This window comes from Panthera pardus, unplaced genomic scaffold, assembly GCF_024362965.1.
Source record: "Panthera pardus isolate Hobbes unplaced genomic scaffold, ASM2436296v1 HiC_scaffold_17, whole genome shotgun sequence".
Taxonomy (NCBI): Eukaryota; Metazoa; Chordata; class Mammalia; order Carnivora; family Felidae; genus Panthera; species Panthera pardus.
In genome coordinates this window covers 41,467,905-41,486,474 of record NW_026526732.1, presented here as the reverse complement: position 1 = coordinate 41,486,474, position 18,570 = coordinate 41,467,905, and the positions used below count along the sequence as shown (strand labels likewise).

Sequence of the window (18,570 nt, the reverse complement as noted above, 5' to 3'; positions counted from 1 at the left end):
CTGAGGAGATTCTCATTTAGTGCCTGAGACTTTGTGATCCTAATATAACTTCATACCATAGAAATATCTACTAGAGTAAGATGTAGCCAGAAATCCTATTTCTCTCCTACAATAACGCATATAAGGAATCATAAAAATGAGTGTTAGCTAATTCCAGCAATGTTTATAATAATAAAATCCTGGAAAGAACCTAAATGTTTCTTTCTGTATGGGGAGTGGCTAAATGAATCTTGATATTTTTATTCTAGGAAATAAAACTGTTACTTTGCAAAAGTTAAAAAGAATGTCATACCTATTTTGATAATAGCAACAGAATTCTAAGACATCGTACGATAACAAATAAAAGTTATAGAATATCTACAGTATGTAAAACACACAGACATGTAAACAACAATATAAAAGTAGTTCTGGATCCATGTGATATTTATGTAAAAGTATTAAGAAAAGATGGGAAATATATTAAATTTGTGATAGATATAGTTACCTACAGGGCAGGTAGGACTAAAAGTGAAGGTGGCTTTTGAAAGTGGCTTGATTTCATCTCCATGTTTAAATTTGTAAAAAATAGAATGTATTTATGAATTATTTATGTAATGTAAAAAAAAAAGTTTTTAAAAGCACAAGATCCAATAAAAACTAAACCTCTATTTTGACATCACCTTACACTTGGGGCTGGGAGAAAATATGCAGATGTGCAAGAGGGGTTGTCATTCTGGGCCAGCTAATGTTCTATAAAAGAGATAAATAAGTTATTGATATGTAATTATTATATAAAATGAAGAAAATTATAAAGAGTAGGGATCAGTAGTGAAAAAAGATAGTTAAGTTAATGATGTTTTTGTCAACAGAGTTAATTTAATTAATAGTAGGAAACCAAATTTTTCAAGTCCAGATAAGTGATAAACTCAAATATTCACTACATCATATGCTGTGAAGAAAGATCAGGATTTTCAGGGTTTGACTATTCTGAAATATTTTATCTTTTGTTGCTTGTGTACTTCACGATTATGTATGTTTTGACATTAATGGAAATCAGAAGAAATGAGTAAAAAATCAGGACCAGGAAAAAATGGGGGCATTTAAACATATACTTAGGGGAAAACAGTGAAATAAACAAAAATGCTAAACTATTGGTAGAGAAGAATGGTATCTCGCTAAAATATTTATCTTTCTGAGGTCTGAGCCTGCTGCTAGGAATATGATGTCATCTTAAAGCATTATTTAGGAAGAAGAGCTTCATGAATAGCTTTTTTACATCAAAAATGATTCATAACAAAACTTTGTGAGGCTTATTTAAGGGAAGTTATGCAGTAAGGAAGTTAAGATCACCAGCTTAATGCTTAGACATATCCAAGTTTTGAAACCTGATTCTACCACTTACAGGTTGTTAGATCTTGTGTAAGTTATTAAACCTATCTGTGCCTCAGTTTACTCGTTTGTTAAAGGCAAGGATACTGCATATCTTGCACGTTGTTTTAAGGAGGTAATAAATGATGTAATGAAAGAAAAGCACTTGGTAGTACTTGGTAACCTGAAAAAGAGTTACTTTTTTCTCCCTGTAGGGGAAGTTTATAAATGTAGGTCGACAGTAAAATGATAGTTTTTTTTAGTCAGAAAAAGTGTAGATTATTTACCTCTTTAGTTAACTTGATGAATATAGACACATATCGTACAGCTATGACCATTTAATCCCAGTGGCAAGCTTTTCAAGGTTTTCGGTAAAAGTGGAAAAACCAGCCAGTTTTCTTGGATTAGTGTGGCCAAAGGGGATGGGAGGGTCAGAGTCAGAAGATGGCGGGGGAGAGACTGAAGATGAAAGTGACAGTGGGGAGATGAAGCTGCCCAGTGTTCTGCCCACAGGGCTCCTCTTGCACACAGATGATAACTGACTTCAATTGACAAGGACTGGGGGAGTAGATGTAAGTAGATAAAAGCATGGAGAGTATTTACCAATGCTCAACTACTCTTGTGTGGTTCCTTTAGAATTGTCCCTTTTCTTCATGTGCATATCTATCACAAGCTTTACTTAAAAAAACAAAACAAAACAAAACAAACAACACACACACACACACACACACACACACACACCCCAAAAAACAAAAAAACAAACCTAAAACATGTGGGTCTCAGACATATAAGCAGATTATGGTTTATCTAAGTTATCCTTAAATATAGAGATAATGAAAGTGGTGGGAAAGTCCACATATTCCAGTTTTTCCTCATTAAATAATTCTACAGTTAGGAAGGTCTTTCATCTAATTTCTATTTCCCAACACACACATACCACCCCACCCCCACCTCCACCCTGCCACATACACACACATTATCACCACCCTAACACCTACACACACATCGCCAGGTTAGAAAAACTTCTTATGACTGCGTGCTTTTCTTCTGAATAACTGAGTAACTACTGGAAATTACTGCTTTGCTTTGCTCCTTTCTCTCTCTCCTCTTCCTCCTCCTCCTCCTTCCTTCTCCTCCTCTTCCTCCTCCTCTTCTCCTTCTCCTTCTTTTTCAGTGATATACTGATTTCTACTGCTTCTTTTACTAGAAATGAAAAATATCAGGATGTCTTGGTGGCTCAGTCGGTTGGGTGTTTGACTTTGGCTTGGGTCACGATCTCGTGGTTTGTGGGTTTGGGCCCTGTGTAGGGCTTTGTGCTGACAGCACAGAGCCTGCTTGGAATTCTCTCTCTCTCCCGCTCTCTCTGTCCCTCCCCTGCTTGTGCTCTGTCTCTAAGTAAATAAATAAATTTGAAAAAAAAGTAAGAAAAATATCCATTTACCATTCTTTGCAATATAACTTCTCATAGATCTCAACTTACTCAAATTCAATTTTCAAGATAGTAGTTGAAGCCCTAGTCAAGAACTCAGTATTCAGTTTCTGGTTTTAATACAAACATTGTCACAGACTAAGCCAATACAAATGTACATGAAAACTACTGGTTCTCAAAGTGTTTTCATCTAAGGAAGGATTGGATATTTGTATTGAGCAAAATGCACTTTATTTCCATAATTCCAGTTGTTTCATGGATACCTAACCAGATGGTTTTGACCAGGTGAATATTACTTTATCAAACATTAGGAAGTCAAAATTTTTCTCATTTTTAAAAATCAAACTGTATCTTTGTTCTTACCCGTTTCCTTTATTAAGGACTTAGCCAATGGGATTTAGATTTTTTGTGTGTATAGACTTTTTCAATAATTAAAATGACACTAAACCAAATATAAGCATCTTTCATTTACTATAGACATATAACTCTTCAGACAAAAGCCTGATTCAAAGAGTTGATCATCTTTATAGAAGGTTTTAAAAAGCAAAATGAACTATGTGGCTATTAATATCTTCAACTGGGATTCTATACATGGGATTGCAAATGGTAACAGGCTATATATTCTGTTTTGCTTCCCTTTTTTGACTTAATTTCCAGGAAGTGAAGAGCCAAATTTAATGTTTAATTTCAGTAAACACAGGCCTGGTGGTTGATATATTTATTTCATTCCCTTTATACACTTAAAAAATAAATCTATTTTTATTATTATATTTATTTATTTATTTTGAGAGTGAGGAGGGGCAGAGAGAGAGGGAGAGAGAGAATCCCAAGCAGGCTTTGTGCTGTCAGTGCAGCTCACAACTTGGGGCTCAGTCTCACAAACCATGAGATCAGACCCAAGCCAAAATCAAGAGTCGGTTGCTTAACCAACTAACCCAACCCCTGAGATCCTATATTTCTTAAAAAAAATTTTTTTTACATTTATTTTTGATAGACAGAGAGATACAGAGCACAAGTGGGGGAGGGGCAGAGACACAGTGTGTGGGGGGGAAGGAGATACAGAATCCGAAGCAGGCTCCAGGTTCCGAGCTGTCAGCACAGAGCCAGAAGCAGAGCTCGAACTCACAAATTGTGAGATCATGACCTGAGCCGAAGCCAGACACTTAACTGACTGAACCACCCAGGTTCCCTGAGACTCTATATTTCTAACAAGCTCCCTGCTGATATGAATTCTACAGGTCTGGGGATTTTGCATAACAATGATGTACATAACTCTGGTATTTAGAGTCAGGTAAGGTTAATATTTTTTTTTTTTTAATTTTTTTTTTTTCAACGTTTATTTATTTTTGGGACAGAGAGAGACAGAGCATGAACGGGGGAGGGGCAGAGAGAGAGGGAGACACAGAATCGGAAACAGGCTCCAGGCTCTGAGCCATCAGCCCAGAGCCTGACGCGGGGCTCGAACTCACGGACCGCGAGATCGTGACCTGGCTGAAGTCGGATGCCCAACCAACTGCGCCACCCAAGCGCCCCAATATTTTTTACTTAAAATCTAAGAATGTTTAGATTTTAAATTTAAGAATATTTGGAAGTTGCTTTCTGTCATGAACTTTCACAAATAAAAAGCATTGATGGTAAAGGTGTATGCTGCAAACTAATATTTTCAGCCATAAATTGTCCCCTTACCAAGAGGTTTTGTTCACTGGAATGAAATTAAATCTTCTAATAATATATTAGACCAAATGTGTCTACAGATCTGTGCACATAGGTTTTGGGATAAATGCAGAATTCTTTCATGTTTCTGTGCTACTTAACTTTCTTATTTTGGATGCCTGATATGGCTTGATAGGAGCCAGGAGGAATGATGGGAAAAGAGTTGGATGCAGCAAGTTTATATGCTTTTACTTTTGAAATACAGCAAAATTTGTATAGGCTGCTTTTATATAACCATCATAGAAATGTTTTGTGGAAAAATGGGGACATTTATTAATAAAGACCCATTAAGTCATTCAGTTAATGTGAAAGCTGAGAATATTACCACTGTTGGACCAAGAAATAATTTTTATTTTCCCCCCTCCTTGAGATACATCACCAATGTTGCTATTCATGGTGACTTCATCAGATGATTTCCAGGAGCATGACTTGGAATCAGCTCCCTTATTAATAATGAAAAATTTATAAACAGATAACATTCACAATTGATAAAGTACTTCAGAGGCAATATAGATAGAATTTCAATATAATCCTAGTTAAGGCTGTCCTTCTTTCCATATAATGTAGAAAAACTTTTCTTAATTTTAAAGAGGAGTGTCAACATCCATTACCATTTTATGGGAAAACATAGGCATAAAAGTTAAGGCCAGAGAAGTTGTCATTAACAGAGCTGAGAATAGAACTGTCATCTTAGATTTGAGTCTTTCACTAAATTCTCCCAATGAATTTGTCTCTGAGCAACATGTAAGTGAACAGAATTTCTCCTTTCTTTTTAAGATTTACTTCATCCAATCTAAAACATTTATAAAAAGTCCATTTTGTGCAGTGAACTCTTACTAAGTGTTTTTGTAGAAAGGATTTACATGAAAAAACAAAGCAAACACTAAACCTAAAAAGCAAAAACAAATTACTAAATGGACTTCTGCTTCTAGTAAAGATGAGGTAATGGGGGCTAGATTCACCCTCCTGCCTGAAACAACTATAAAAGCAGGCAAAATATATGGGGCAATGTTTTCAGATACTAAACATAAGGCAGCACAGGATAGTGATCCCTGAAAAAGATGAAACAAATGCAGTAAGCACTATGATTGCCTCAGCTCAGTGTCTGAAGAGAATTTCCCAGTATTAGTTCAGGGAGGAGGAACCCAGGCTAAGTCTGGTCATCTCTCAGAGTTGAAGAGATGAAACTGGTCATGTGGGGAGCCAGAACATCTTTAGAGATTGCAGGGCAGAGTCTCTGCACAGAGAGAACGTCACAGAGAAAGAATGCTTGAAATCTCCAGAAGATACCCTCAGGTCTTCAGTTGGATACAAATCAGTTTACGCAGGTAAGGAAACAAGAACCACCTGAAGGAACACAAAGACCAATCACCAAAGCTCTGAGTTGAGAGTAGTTCATGTTCCTGCACCTAGAATTTCAGTCATGATTCAAGACACATTAGTTTGAGTACTCAAAAAATTCTTACCTCACAGTGGAGCAAAATAAGCCCTAGGCTAATGAAATCTCTTTAATCCTATCTCATAAAACTTAATTGGAAGTCTCAAAAGGATAAACTCTTCCCAAGTAACTTAATTATGGTCAAGAACAAAGTTCAAAAATTCTAATAGGAATGCAAAATTATCCATCACCCACCCAACAAGGCAAAATCACGATGTCTGGCAACTAATAAGACATTACCACACGTGTAAAGAAGAAGGGAAATGTGACCTGAAGTGAAGAGAAAAAACCATCAATAGAAACAATCCAAAATTGACACAGACAATTGAATTAGTATGTAATGACATTATAAAAATTATTGTAGCTATATCCCATGTAGAGGAAAGATGGAGCACACTAAGTAGAGGCATGGAAGATAGGTAAAGTCAACGTCTAGATCAAAGTTCTAGAGATGCAAAATACAGCATCCGAGATGAAATGGACACTTGTATAGGATTCACAGTAGATTAAACACTACAGAGTAAAACAGCAAAAATAACTACTCAGAATAAAACACAGAGAGGAAAAAGACCAAAAACAAATGAACAGAGCATCTGTGATCTGTAGGAAAACTTTAAGTAGCTTAAGCATATGTGTTAATTGGAATCATCAAGGGAGTGGGAGCAGAAAAATTATTTGAAGAAATGATTGAAATGTTTCCAACCCAAGAAATACAATGGACCTCAAGTGCATGAAACATGAAGAAACCTCCACCACAGACATGGCAAAATTACTTAAAATCACTGGCAAAGAGAAAATCCTAAGAACAGAATTAAAAACACATTTTGTACACAGGACAAAGTAGGGCAACTTTAAAAAAGTATTGGGAAAAAAACCCTGTCAACCTAGTAATCTATATCAAAATTTTCCTTATTACTTAAGAAAAGGAATCTTCGTTAAATAGTTTGGAAAAGGTTAGGAAAATATGGGCCTTGTCTGGTAAATCCTCAAGGTGATAGATTGCAGTCAGTCCTTGTTCCTTCCAAGGAACAAATTTTGTTCTTATTTTTTCTTTTTTTAAAAAATATTTATTTATTTATTTATTTTTGAGAGAGAGAGAGAGAGAGAGAGAGAGAGAGAGAGAGAGAGAGAGAGAGAGACAGCAAGCATGCATGTGTGCACAAGCAGGGGAGGGACAGAGAGGGAGACAGAGAATCCGAAGCAGGCTTTAGGCTCCACTGAACTGTCAGTGCAGAGCCCCATACAGGGCTTGAACCCAAAAATGAAACCATGAGATCATGACCTGAGCTGAAGTAAGACACTTAGCTGACTGTGCCACACAGGCACCCCTCTTTTTTAGAAAATTAATACAAGGTTGGGGAAAAGATTTATTGTATGCATATCTATTAATTGGTAATGTTAGGGTCTCATTTGTAAAGGAAGATGTCTCCTCATAGGTATTAGAGTGGTGCTTAGACTCTAATCTTTGGAAATAAATTATTCATTCTCAGATATTATACTATTTCTCTAAAGTTCTCTTCTGCAATGTCAATTGCTCTGCTCTAGTTCACTGCTGACTTCAAAGAGTGTTGCACAAAAACCTACTGAGAGGGTCAATGTGTTTATAAACCCACTCATGGCTCACAGGAGAACTTAAATAGCTGGAAAGGAGAAGATGAAAAAGATGCAGAAAGGTGACAGGCTTTACTTACGTTAAAATTTTGTCTAGGGCTGCAACTGAAAAGGAGAATCATGGATAAGATGCATCTAATCCAAGAAACCCAGACAAATGTTAATGCTAAAGAGTATATTTCAATTGTTCAGATATTTTGAATGAAAGCATATGGTTTTTTGTTGTTATTTTCTCCTTTAGGGTTTCTGGAACCAATTTCAATGTGGGGAGGGTGTCTCCCACCACAACACCAAGCAATTCTAGGACACCAGTAGGGTGTCCAAGATTTCAACACGATTCTGACACTATCTACCTAAAGATAGCATCACATTCCACAGGTTAAGGGGTCAGTCTTACAAGATTATTCTCCACCCCTTACTTCAGATAGTTGCAAACCCCAGGCTGTTACCTATACTTCTGGATTGGAGGTTCCAATGACCTCCTCCATAGGTTCTTTTAATTTTCCAGAGTGACTCACAGAACTCAGGGAAACACGTTTAACAGTTTATTACAGATAGGATAAAGGATATGAATCAACAACCAGATGCAGAGATATTATAGGATGAGGTATGGGGAAAGTATGAGGAGCTTCCCTGACCTCTCCAGGCACCTCTGTGTGTTCACCAACCTGGAAGTTTTCCCAACCCTGTCCTTTTGGGTTTTTATGGAGGTTTCAGTGCACAGTCATGACTGACTAAGTCATTGGCATTGGCTGATTCAAACTCCAAGTCCTATCCTTCCCTGGAAGTCTGGGAAACTGAAACTTACAACCCTCAAATGACATGGTCGGTGCCAAAATAAGACTGTCTTGATGATTACAGCTTTGTAGTAGAGGCTATAGTCTGGGATTGTGATGCCTCCTGCTTTGGTTTTCTTCTTCAATATTGCTCTGGCTATTCGGGGTCTTTTGTGGTTCCATACAAATTTCAGGATTGTTTGTTCTAGCTTTGAGAAGAATGCTGGTGCAATTTTGATTGGAATTGCATTGAATGTGTAGATTGCTTTGGGTAGTATTGACATTTTAACAATATTTATTCTTCCAATCCATGAGCATGGAACATTTTTCCATTTCTTTATGTCTTCTTCAATTTCCTTCATAAGCTTTCTATAGTTTTCAGCATACAGATCTTTTACATCTTTGGTTAGATTTATTCCTAGGTATTTTATGGAGTATCCAATAGAAAAAAGACAGTCTCTTTAGCAAATGGTGCTGGGAGAACTGGATAGCAGCATGCAAAAGAATGAAACTAGACCACTTTCTTACACCATACACAAAAATAAACTCAAAATGGATGAAAGACCTGAATGTGAGGCAGGAAGCCATCAAAATCCTCGAGGAGAAAGCAGGCAACAACCTCTTTGACCTCAGCCACAGCAATTTCTTACCTGACATATTTCCAAAGGCAAGGGAATTAAAAGCAAAAATGAACTATTGGGACATCAAGATAAAAAGCTTTTGCATTGCGAAGGAAACAGTCAACAAAACCAAAAGGCAACCAAGGGAATGGGAAAAGACATTTGCAAATGACACGTGGGATAAAGGGCTAGTATCCAAAATCTATAAAAAACTCACCAAACTCCATACCCGAGAAGCAAATAACCCAATGAAGAAATGGGCAGAAAACATGAATAGACACTTTTCCAGAGAAGACATCCAGATGGCCAACAGACACATGAAAAAATGCTCAATGTCACTCATCATCAGGGAAATAGAAATCAAAGCCACACTGAGGTACCACCTCACACCAGTCAGAGTGGCTAAAATGAACAACTCAGGAAACTATAGATGCTGGTGAAATGGGAACTTTCTTGCACTGTTGGTGGGAATGCAAACTGGTGCAGCCTGTCTGGAAAATAGTGTGGAGGTTCCTCAAAAAATAGAACTACCCTATGACCCAGCAAGTGCTAGGAATTTACCCAAGGGATACAGGAGTGCTGATGCATAGGGGCACATGTACCCCAATGTTTATAGCAGCACTTTCAACAATAGCCAAATTATGGAAAGAGCCTACGTGTCCATCAACTGATGAATTGATAAAGAAGATGTGGTTTATATATACAATGGAATACCACTTAGCAATGAGAAACAATGAAATCATGCCGTTTGCAGCAACGTGGATGGAACTGGAGGGTGTTATGCTAAGTGAAATAAGTCAGTCAGAGAAAGACAGATACCATATGTTTTCACTCATAGGTGGATCTTGAGAAACTTAACAGTAGACCATAGGGGTAGGGAAGGAGAAAAAAAAGTTACAAACAGAGAGGGAGGAAGGCAAACCGTAAGAGACTCTTAAATACAGAGAACAAACTGAGGGTTGATGGCGGGTGGGGGAGAGTGGAAAATGGGTGATGGGCATTGAGGAGGACACTTGTTGGGATGAGCACTGGGTGCTGTATGGAAGCCAATTTGACGATAAATTATTTATATTAAAAATAAATAAACAAACAAACAAACTGGAAATGAAAATTTAAAAAAATGACATGGTTGGTTCTCCTGGCTATCAGCTCACTGTCCTTAGGTTACCTGAGAGCCTCCCAAAAGTCACCTCATTAACATAACAAAAGATAAGATACCTTTATCACCCTAATCACAGGAAAGGTTTTATCACTTATCACTCCAAAGGTTTTAGGAGCTGTGAACCAGAAACCATGGAGGACTATGAGAAATATATTTTGGTTGCCATTCATCTGAATGACCAAAATATATTATTTCTTATAAATCATAATATCATATTTGCCTTAGATTTATGGGATAATGTTAATTTTTATAGCTTTTCTAACTCCTGTACAGTATAAGGAAAACTTTTAAAAAGGTGGGGGGGAGGTTGCAATTGAGTTAAGTGTAAATTCTCAATTTCCAAGGAGATTTTTTTGAGACGGCATTCAAGTCCATGCCCCAGGAACATCTCAGAAGCTTCCCTTTTTAGATGACTCTACCCATCCTAACTTCCATGAGCGATACTTGAGTTACGTTAGAATTTGCCTCAAATCAAAAAAGACCCAACTCATTTTATAAGATAACTTAGGATTCAATATAGTTATCTACAGTTAATGAGTAATTCAGGACCATAATACATAATATTTACTGTGAATAATATCATAAGTATCACGCAAATGTTATTGGACATCTGATAAAAATGTACGTTTCTAATATAATAGAAAATCCCAGAGGCACCTGGCTCAGCCAATCAGTAGGGCATGTGACTCTTGATCTCATGATGGTGAGTTCAAGCCCTATGGTGGGTGGAGAACTTACTTAAAAACAGGGACAGAGAGAAAATTCTAGAGACACTGAGATCCCCTGGGTTAGAAGTTATTAATTTTTTAATTATGATGATCATCTAATCTTAAAGATCTCATCTCTGATTTTATGAATCTGTACACAAAAGCAATACATATAAACATATATTAAAATGTTTTAACTATTTCTTAAATATGCTGTTAAAAATAAAACTAATTTGAACAAATAAATTATCACATACTGGTGAAAGGTCATCCTATTGAAGAAGAATAGCTGGTGTTTTCATGTGTGTGTGTGTGTGTGTGTGTGCATGTGTGTGTGTGTGTGTGTGTGTATGTGTGTGTGTATAAAATTATGGTTGAATAGAAAAGTGTTGATTGATTTACTTATATATTTATATAAAAATATTTATTGAATGCCTACTCTGGGCCAAGAATGTTTCAGTCCTGTACCAGTGAATGGCTCCATGGTTAGGAATTTTATTTTTATTGCTTCTAAAACATTGTCTATTTACTGGAAGAAGTTGGAAAATACTATTACGGAATATAAGAACTTTGTGCTTACAGTTTAATTAGACTTAATACAGATGAAAGTATTTTAAGGGCATGCCAAAAGCTTAAGAAAATACTAGTTTTCTTTTAATTTTACATCGCTATACTCCCCAAACACATGACATATGTTTGAACAAATTGATCAGAGATGGAAAAAATTCACCACTAGGTCTTCATAAGTAGATTATTTGTGAACAGGAGTTTGGGGAAATTAAATAACATTGTTTAGGAGTAGAAAGTAGTGAAAATAAGCATATCACCTACACCAATTATGAATGTTGGACTGCAGAAGCCAGTCACAGGGACTGGCAAGTTGACTAGCTTATGTGGAAAAGGATTTGGTTGGGAAATGATAAGAATTGAAGTGAGATGGAGATGGGTGGGTAAGGTGTTCTCACTGGGCTGAAGAGTTTGGATTGAATAAGAAAGCCAGTTCAGTTTATAGAGTTTTAGAGCAGGACAATCTTTTGATCTTATAGCTTCTCTTTCTCTTCGGAGAAAACTGACTTTAGCGAGAATATTCACAATTAATGGCCTTACTACTTGGGATGAGAGCACAAGGTTTCCTGTTTTCAGTGGTGTGTGTGTGTGTGTGTGTGTTTATGTTTGTTTGTTTTTTTTCATATACTCTGCTACTCTGTGAAATGATGCCCCATTGACTAGAAGCAGGAGAAACATATGAATGTAATGATAATTTGGAATACTTTGTTAGAGTATTTCCACTTTAAATTCTAAAAGGAAAGCATCCTCTTCCTCTTTACTCTGCCTCTCACTCTATAGCCTCAGATGAATGGATTCACCAACCTTGATGATGTGGGTCTGTGATGATATCTTTTCTTCCACACCACAGAAGCAGAGTCAACACTGGCCAACTCAGGCTTTACTCCCTTCTGCCAAAGGCCACTATGTCATCCAAACTTGGTCTCAAGGCAACTTCCTTCAAGGTCACTCAAAGATGGCTGCTCCTCTGATCTGCAGATCTTGGCCCAGTTATGTTGCTGCCCCCACTGGCACAACATGGGACCTTCTCACTGTCATCATCCAGAAAAAATAGGTGGAACATTTGAAGGAATTTATGGCTTCTGTTCTATTATAAGCAGAAGAGTGTGACTGTATTTAAGGGGAGCTCCATTGGACTTTGGTAGCTACTCAACCATTTCTCAGAGTGCCTGTTGTTTGGAGGAAGAGGATGTTTAGCCCCTTGCTTCCAGTTTTTTAAATTTTTTACTTTTTTTATTAAAACAATTTTTTTAATGTTTATTTATTTTTGAAAGAGAGAGAGGGTGGAAATGGAACAGAGAGAGGGAGACACAGAATCTGAAGCAGACTCCAGGCTGTGAGCTGTCAGCACAGAGCCCGATATGGGGCTTGAACTCACAAACTGCAAGATGATGACCTGAGCCAAAGCCAGATGCTTAACTGACTAAGCCACCCAGGCGCCCCTTTCTTCCTTCTTTAGGAGTTTTTAAGATTGTTCTTTATAAGTCATGATTTGGAAAGCTAGCTCAGCATCTGGTACAGATTCACAAGGTCATTCCTCCAATCTTTCTAAATCTCGTATTTTCAGGGAGAGATGCAGTCATCCTGTAGACTCTCTTTTAGTACCAGGGAACCACATATGTCCTCCAGAATGGAAGATGGCTGAAGAGGAGGAGTGGAAGATTCCATTTGCTCAATTCTCTATAACCAGATGGGACACTGTCCCAGGTACAGGACTCCTCTCCTCAGTGCATTTTGTCCCCAAGGACAGATAGTAACTCCTAGGGATGTAAAGTCTCTCTGGGCAATTTTAATCTTTTGGTTTCATATGTGTTAAATTTCATGGTTGGAAAGCTTTAGAAACATTGATAAGCTTCACATTATTATAGATATCCCGGTTTTCTAAACAGACCTGAAAAGCTATCAGCTGCCAGTGTCATCCAGACTGGCTATTCGTATGGCCTCAGCCAACCTCACTGTAGTAGACTGAATGCTAGTCTCCAAAAAGACATGTCTAAGTCCTAACCCCAGTACTTGTGAATGTAACCTTATTTGGAAAAAGGGTCTTTGAAAATGTAACTAAGATCAGGAGCTCCAGATGAGATTATTCTGGATTAACCGGGTAAAGTATTTTATAAGAGAAAAGTGAAGACCACAGAGAAGAAAAACAGAGAATATTCTTGAAGGTGGTGGTAGAGATTGAAGTTATGCAGCTACAAGCCAAGGAGCACCAATGATCACCTCTAGCCACTAACAGCTAAGGAGGCAAAAAGGGGTCTCCCCTAGAGCCTTCAGAGGGAGCACTGCCCTGCCAACACCTTGATTTCAAACTTTGGCTTCCACAACTGTGAGAAAATAAAATTCTGCTGGTTCAAGTCACCAAGTTTGCAGAGATATGTTATAACAGCCCTAGGAAACTAGCCTCTGGAAACATGGAGCAGTCTGATGGGGACTGCTGTGTGCCTCTCCTGCCCGCATCTCAGCTGGCCTGGCCCTGAAGAGAGCCTAAGTGGATGTCACTTGAAACCCTACAACTACACAGCTTCCTCCTCCATTCTTGGCTTCCCCTCACAATACCACCTCCTGATTCAGTCTCTCCCATACTTTAATTCTCAGAGGGATTGTACTGCTTCTTCCTTCTCTGTACTCCAATTTCTTCACTTCCCCCAAACAGGACTGGCTGCATAATTTGGGGGAACCATTGCAAAATTAAAATGTGGGGTCACTTTAAAACTAGGAATTTCAAGACAAGAACAGAAGAGTTGTAAGGGAACCATGGAGCTGTCTTCTCTTTTTCCTTCTCCTTCTCCTTCTCCTTCTCCTTCTCCTTCTTCTTCTTCTTCTTTTTAATGTTTATTTATTTATTTTGAAATAGAGATCCCCCAGGGAAGGGGAAGAGAAGGAGGGCAAGAGAAAGAATCCCAAGCAGAGATTCTGGCAGTGAAGAGCCTGACTTGGGACTCGAACCCACAAACTGTGAGATCACTACTTGAGCCGAAACCAAGAGTCAGATGCTTAACTGACTGAGCCACCCAGGTGCCCCAGGGCCTTTTTAGAATAGAGCCCTGTGCTACTCACAGGCTGGATACTTGCGAGGCCAGCTCTGCCTCCTAAATGTATCCACTCTGACCTTGCAGAGTCTTCGTTCAATACTGATAAATTCCACTACCTTGGTAACTTCTTCACACTATGCTTTATCCATTTTCTTGCTTTATGTGAAAATCAACTTTCTTCTGAGAATAGTTTCCCATAGATCTTCTTTCCTCAGGATAAAATGCTTATTGTTTAACTTCCTAGAGCCATGGAAGGCAGCATTGATATCCTTGTAGCTCCCCAGTATTGATTTTGAACAGTGGACCACCTCTTATATCAGCCCTTGATCTGTTTAGCCCCTTGCTTCCTGTATAGTTACCTTCTGCCCCAAATCTGCACAGTCATCCACTTGGCTTCAGATCATTCCACCACATTCATGGAAATCTTTGGTATCTGACTCACTCTCATGGCTTCTCCTAATTGTTGGTGGCTTCAGTGTCCATGTGAAAGGCCTTTCCAGTACCTTAGTCTCCAACTTCTTCATCTTCATTCTATGTCAGCCAACCTCACCCACTTTTCTTCCATAAACCATGTCATCACTACTATTAGAACTTTCAAGAAGCCTATCCCACCTTGACTATAGCTTATTTTTCTCTCTCCCTCATTTGATTTACATCTGTAGCTCCTTAACTTCTTTTTCTCTCCTTTTTTTTTTTTATGTCTCCACCTATTCTCCTATGTAGTATTACACTAATCTCATGGCTCTGTCCTTCAACTGCTCTCTTAGTAATGGCAGCCAAGTTTTCTCCTAGTTTTTCCATCAGACCACTTGGTAAAGCCCCACAGTTGATTAAACTTTCTGCATTAAAAAAAATTTTTTTTTTAACATTTATTTATTTTTGAGACAGAGAGAGACAGAGCATGAACGGGGGAGGGTCAGAGAGAGGGAGACACAGAATCTGAAACAGGCTCCAGGCTCTGAGCTTTCAGCACAGAGCCCGAAGCGGGGCTCGAACCCACGGACCGTGAGATCATGACCTGAGCCAAAGTCGGCCGCTTAACCGACTGAGCCACCCAGGCGCCCCTAAACTTTCTGCATTTAGAATCATACATTTTACAAAAATTCACACAACCGTGTGCAACTACTACCACCACGAGTTCCTGGACTCAAAAGTACTTCTTTGGATTTATGGTCAGGTTCTCTCTACCATTCTTAGCAACAGTTACTGCAAACCTTTAGGCTGTTTACCTGATGGCATCATCTCCCTTACTTTCCTATAGAAGTGAGAGACTATCAAAAATCTTCAATCTATTCTAAGTAGACAAAAGCATTCTACAGTGGTTTCTTAAGTAATTATTTTGTCTTAATTGTAGGAAGTGAAATTACATTTTTTCATTAAAAAACTGCTTTTAAGCACTTGTTTTGTGCTACTCTAGCTACTGAAGATAGAGTGTTCATGGACATACATTCAAGTGATTCTGATTATTTCAAATATGTAATTTAAAAGTATATCAGTAAAGACTAATGATATTATCAAATTTAACCCAAAATACAAGGCTAACAAAACAAATTTTGTGAGTACAAGGAATATAGTTGCAGAATCATAAAAATCCGATCATCATAGTATAACTCAAATATTTAAACATTTTAGTATCATTCTCTATTATAGGCTATCTCAAATGAATAGGACTCAGAATAATTTGCCTTAATAATAATGTTTATAATATATTTGGCATACAAATATTTTTGATAATGTCAATAAGGTTTGAAGTTACACTAAAAATATCAATGTCAATTCCTTTAATTAATATTTGAACAACCACACAAGTAACTATGTTCTTAGAAGATAAAACATACAGGATCGACATTTAGAAAAATCATAAGCTTTATTAACAGATCTTAAGTTTAGAAAAGTTGATCAACCTTAAAGGCAGAAAAACCTAAGTTCAAAAACTGATTTGCAGTCTTAGCTATTTCACTTTATTCAAACCTTATCTAACCTCGCTGGACCTCGGTTTGTTAAATGAAAATAGTGATGATTATTACTACATTGTGGGGGTAAGAATATTAAGTAACTTAAAGGGCCTGATTGTAGCACCATTAGTTGGTATTTTAAATCAAATATTTGACTGATTATAATTTCGTATCTCACATAGCCTTTGCCTAAAAAGGGAATTTAGAAGTAGTCGTTAGTGAAGCAGGTATCATAGGCCTTGGTTAGGAAGCCAGAGCAGAATGCCAATGCGAATATTGGTATTAAGATTTTAAGCACTAAAAACGACTTTCAGGAAAACAGAGGCGATCTCAGGACTTTAATGAGGACAAACTAGAGAATCGTATCTTAATTTTTTCAGCGCTATTGTCATCCATTTAATATGGCTTTCTTTTTTTTAAAAAATTTTTTAATGTTTTATTTTATTTTTGAGACAGAGAGAGACAGAGCATGAGCAGGGGAGGGTTAGAGAGAGAGGGAGACACAGAATCCGAAGCAGGCTCCAGGTAATATGGCTTTCAAAGGACACAATGAAACCCTAATAAGGACCTAATTTTCCTTGTGAGAACCTGAAAACGAAACTGGATATGGCATTGTTATCTATTTTTCTTTGCCTAAAAGTTGTTGGCATTGCATGTTCCTTCCCAATCTGTTAAAATAATCTAATAAACACGAAGACCCAGATTCTGGGTGCAGATAAGAAAACTATGCACATTCCTACCTTCTCCAAACAGTCACGAGTAGATCAAAACGCAACCTTAGGACTCTTGGAGAATACATCCCCCGGGCGCACACGATGGGTCGAACCGACAAGTTGCAGCGTCTGGGAACTGGGAGAGTGGCGAAATTCCTGTACTCACATCAAGCGAATTCTTAACACAACCTGAGCAGTCACCCAGGAGGACAGAGTTGGCAGGGGGGGAGAACAGAGGTTCTGTGATGATCACTGACGAGTTTTATTAACACGCTTGCAGGAGAGTCCTGCGCGGGGCGCCAACCGGGAAGAGCCACTGACGCTCTTCCCCGCGAGCCTCACGGCGCCCAGCACTCCACTGCACGCGGATACCGAGGAGGGTGTGTGCGTGGCGGGGGGAGGGGGAGGGGGGGGAGCGCTCTGCGACGGGGGCGGGTCCAGCCTGTCGCTCCCTCCGCCCCCCGAGTCACTGCCACCTTCTGGCTGCGCCCCAGCCCAGCAGCTCAGAGGCGTCCGCATCGTAGTGGACGGATAAGGCGGCAGGGAGCTGGAGCCCGCGTCGCAGCTCTCGGCCACAGGGAGGCTGGGCGAACCCGTGCGCGAGGACACCTGGCCCAGGCTCAGCGCGGAGCTCTGAGCGCGGCTGGTACGTACCAGGTGGAGGGATAGCGGGCGTGAGCGTGGCTGGTGCGAAGGAGGGAGGGAAAGGACTTGGGGAGTCGGGGGAGACTGAGTGAGGGAAGATGTGGTAAGTGCAACTTTCCCATTTTCCGCTCAGTCTGCACAGGCACGGGGGAATTCAAAGCAGGTGCCCGGTGTGCTAGAGCGGCCACATCATTAGTATGCAAACTGAGGTACTGTCTGGGTGCAAGGGGGAGCTTAGGTCAACAGGCATAACCTGGGAGGTTTGGTTACGTGCTTTTTGCCGAGTCTGCCCCGAAGGTGGACATTAGTGACCTCCTGTCCTGAGTTGTTGAGCCCTTAGCCTCTCTCGCCGGCAGTGCCACGTCGTTTTCCTTGGGCTGCGCGTTCCCAGCCCCAGGCAGCTGCTGGCGGCCACCGGAAAAGCAGAGAGACGCGAGTTCTAACCCGCTCTGCCAGCGTCAGGCTCTGTGGCTTTAGCCAACTCACCTCATCTCACCTCACTAGTCTCCGTTCATTCTTTGACAAAATACGGGACTGATTAGACCGGATGATCCTGAGGTTCCCCCGAGCCTAGGACTCCTGCCCGGGAGGGACCCGAGTGTAATATGTTCGCAGGGGCTTAGGAGATGGAGGGCGTGGGTCCTGCTTGCTGCTGCTGTAATCCCTTGGGGAAGCACCTGAAAGTGTCTTCTGGGGGAGATGGCCCGTCTGCCTCTGCTGGTTCCCTGCAGAGTAAGGCTGAGACTGACCCTCCAGTCCCATCTTCGTACAATTCATCCCAGGGAGCGCAACTGAACTCGGTACCTTTGGAAAACGTTTAGCATGAGCGGGGTAAAAGGGAAACACACTTAACCC

At 39.4% G+C, this 18,570-nt stretch overlaps 1 protein-coding gene and 1 long non-coding RNA gene across 5 annotated transcripts in view; one reads left to right on the top strand and one right to left on the bottom strand.

Moving 5' to 3' along the window:
- Positions 1-18,570, bottom strand: part of LOC109248487 (uncharacterized) — a 105,321-nt gene that overhangs the window by 72,029 nt on the left and 14,722 nt on the right. Inside the window, exon 1 of one of the 2 annotated variants that reach the window (XR_002072077.2) lies at positions 17,098-17,457. The exons of the other annotated variant lie outside the window; for it this stretch is intronic. This is a non-coding gene — a long non-coding RNA (uncharacterized LOC109248487). Of the gene's footprint in view, positions 1-17,097; positions 17,458-18,570 lie in introns of those variants that run through there. 2 annotated transcript variants of the gene reach the window in all.
- Positions 17,606-18,570, top strand: part of PKIB (cAMP-dependent protein kinase inhibitor beta) — a 103,350-nt gene continuing 102,385 nt past the window's right edge. For 2 of the 3 annotated variants that reach the window (XM_019418236.2, XM_019418234.2), the window contains exon 1: positions 17,607-17,716. The gene's annotated coding sequence lies outside the window, so the exon portion shown is untranslated. Of the gene's footprint in view, positions 17,717-18,570 lie in introns of all 3 variants that reach the window. The other variant, XM_019418231.2, reaches the window with a different exon arrangement.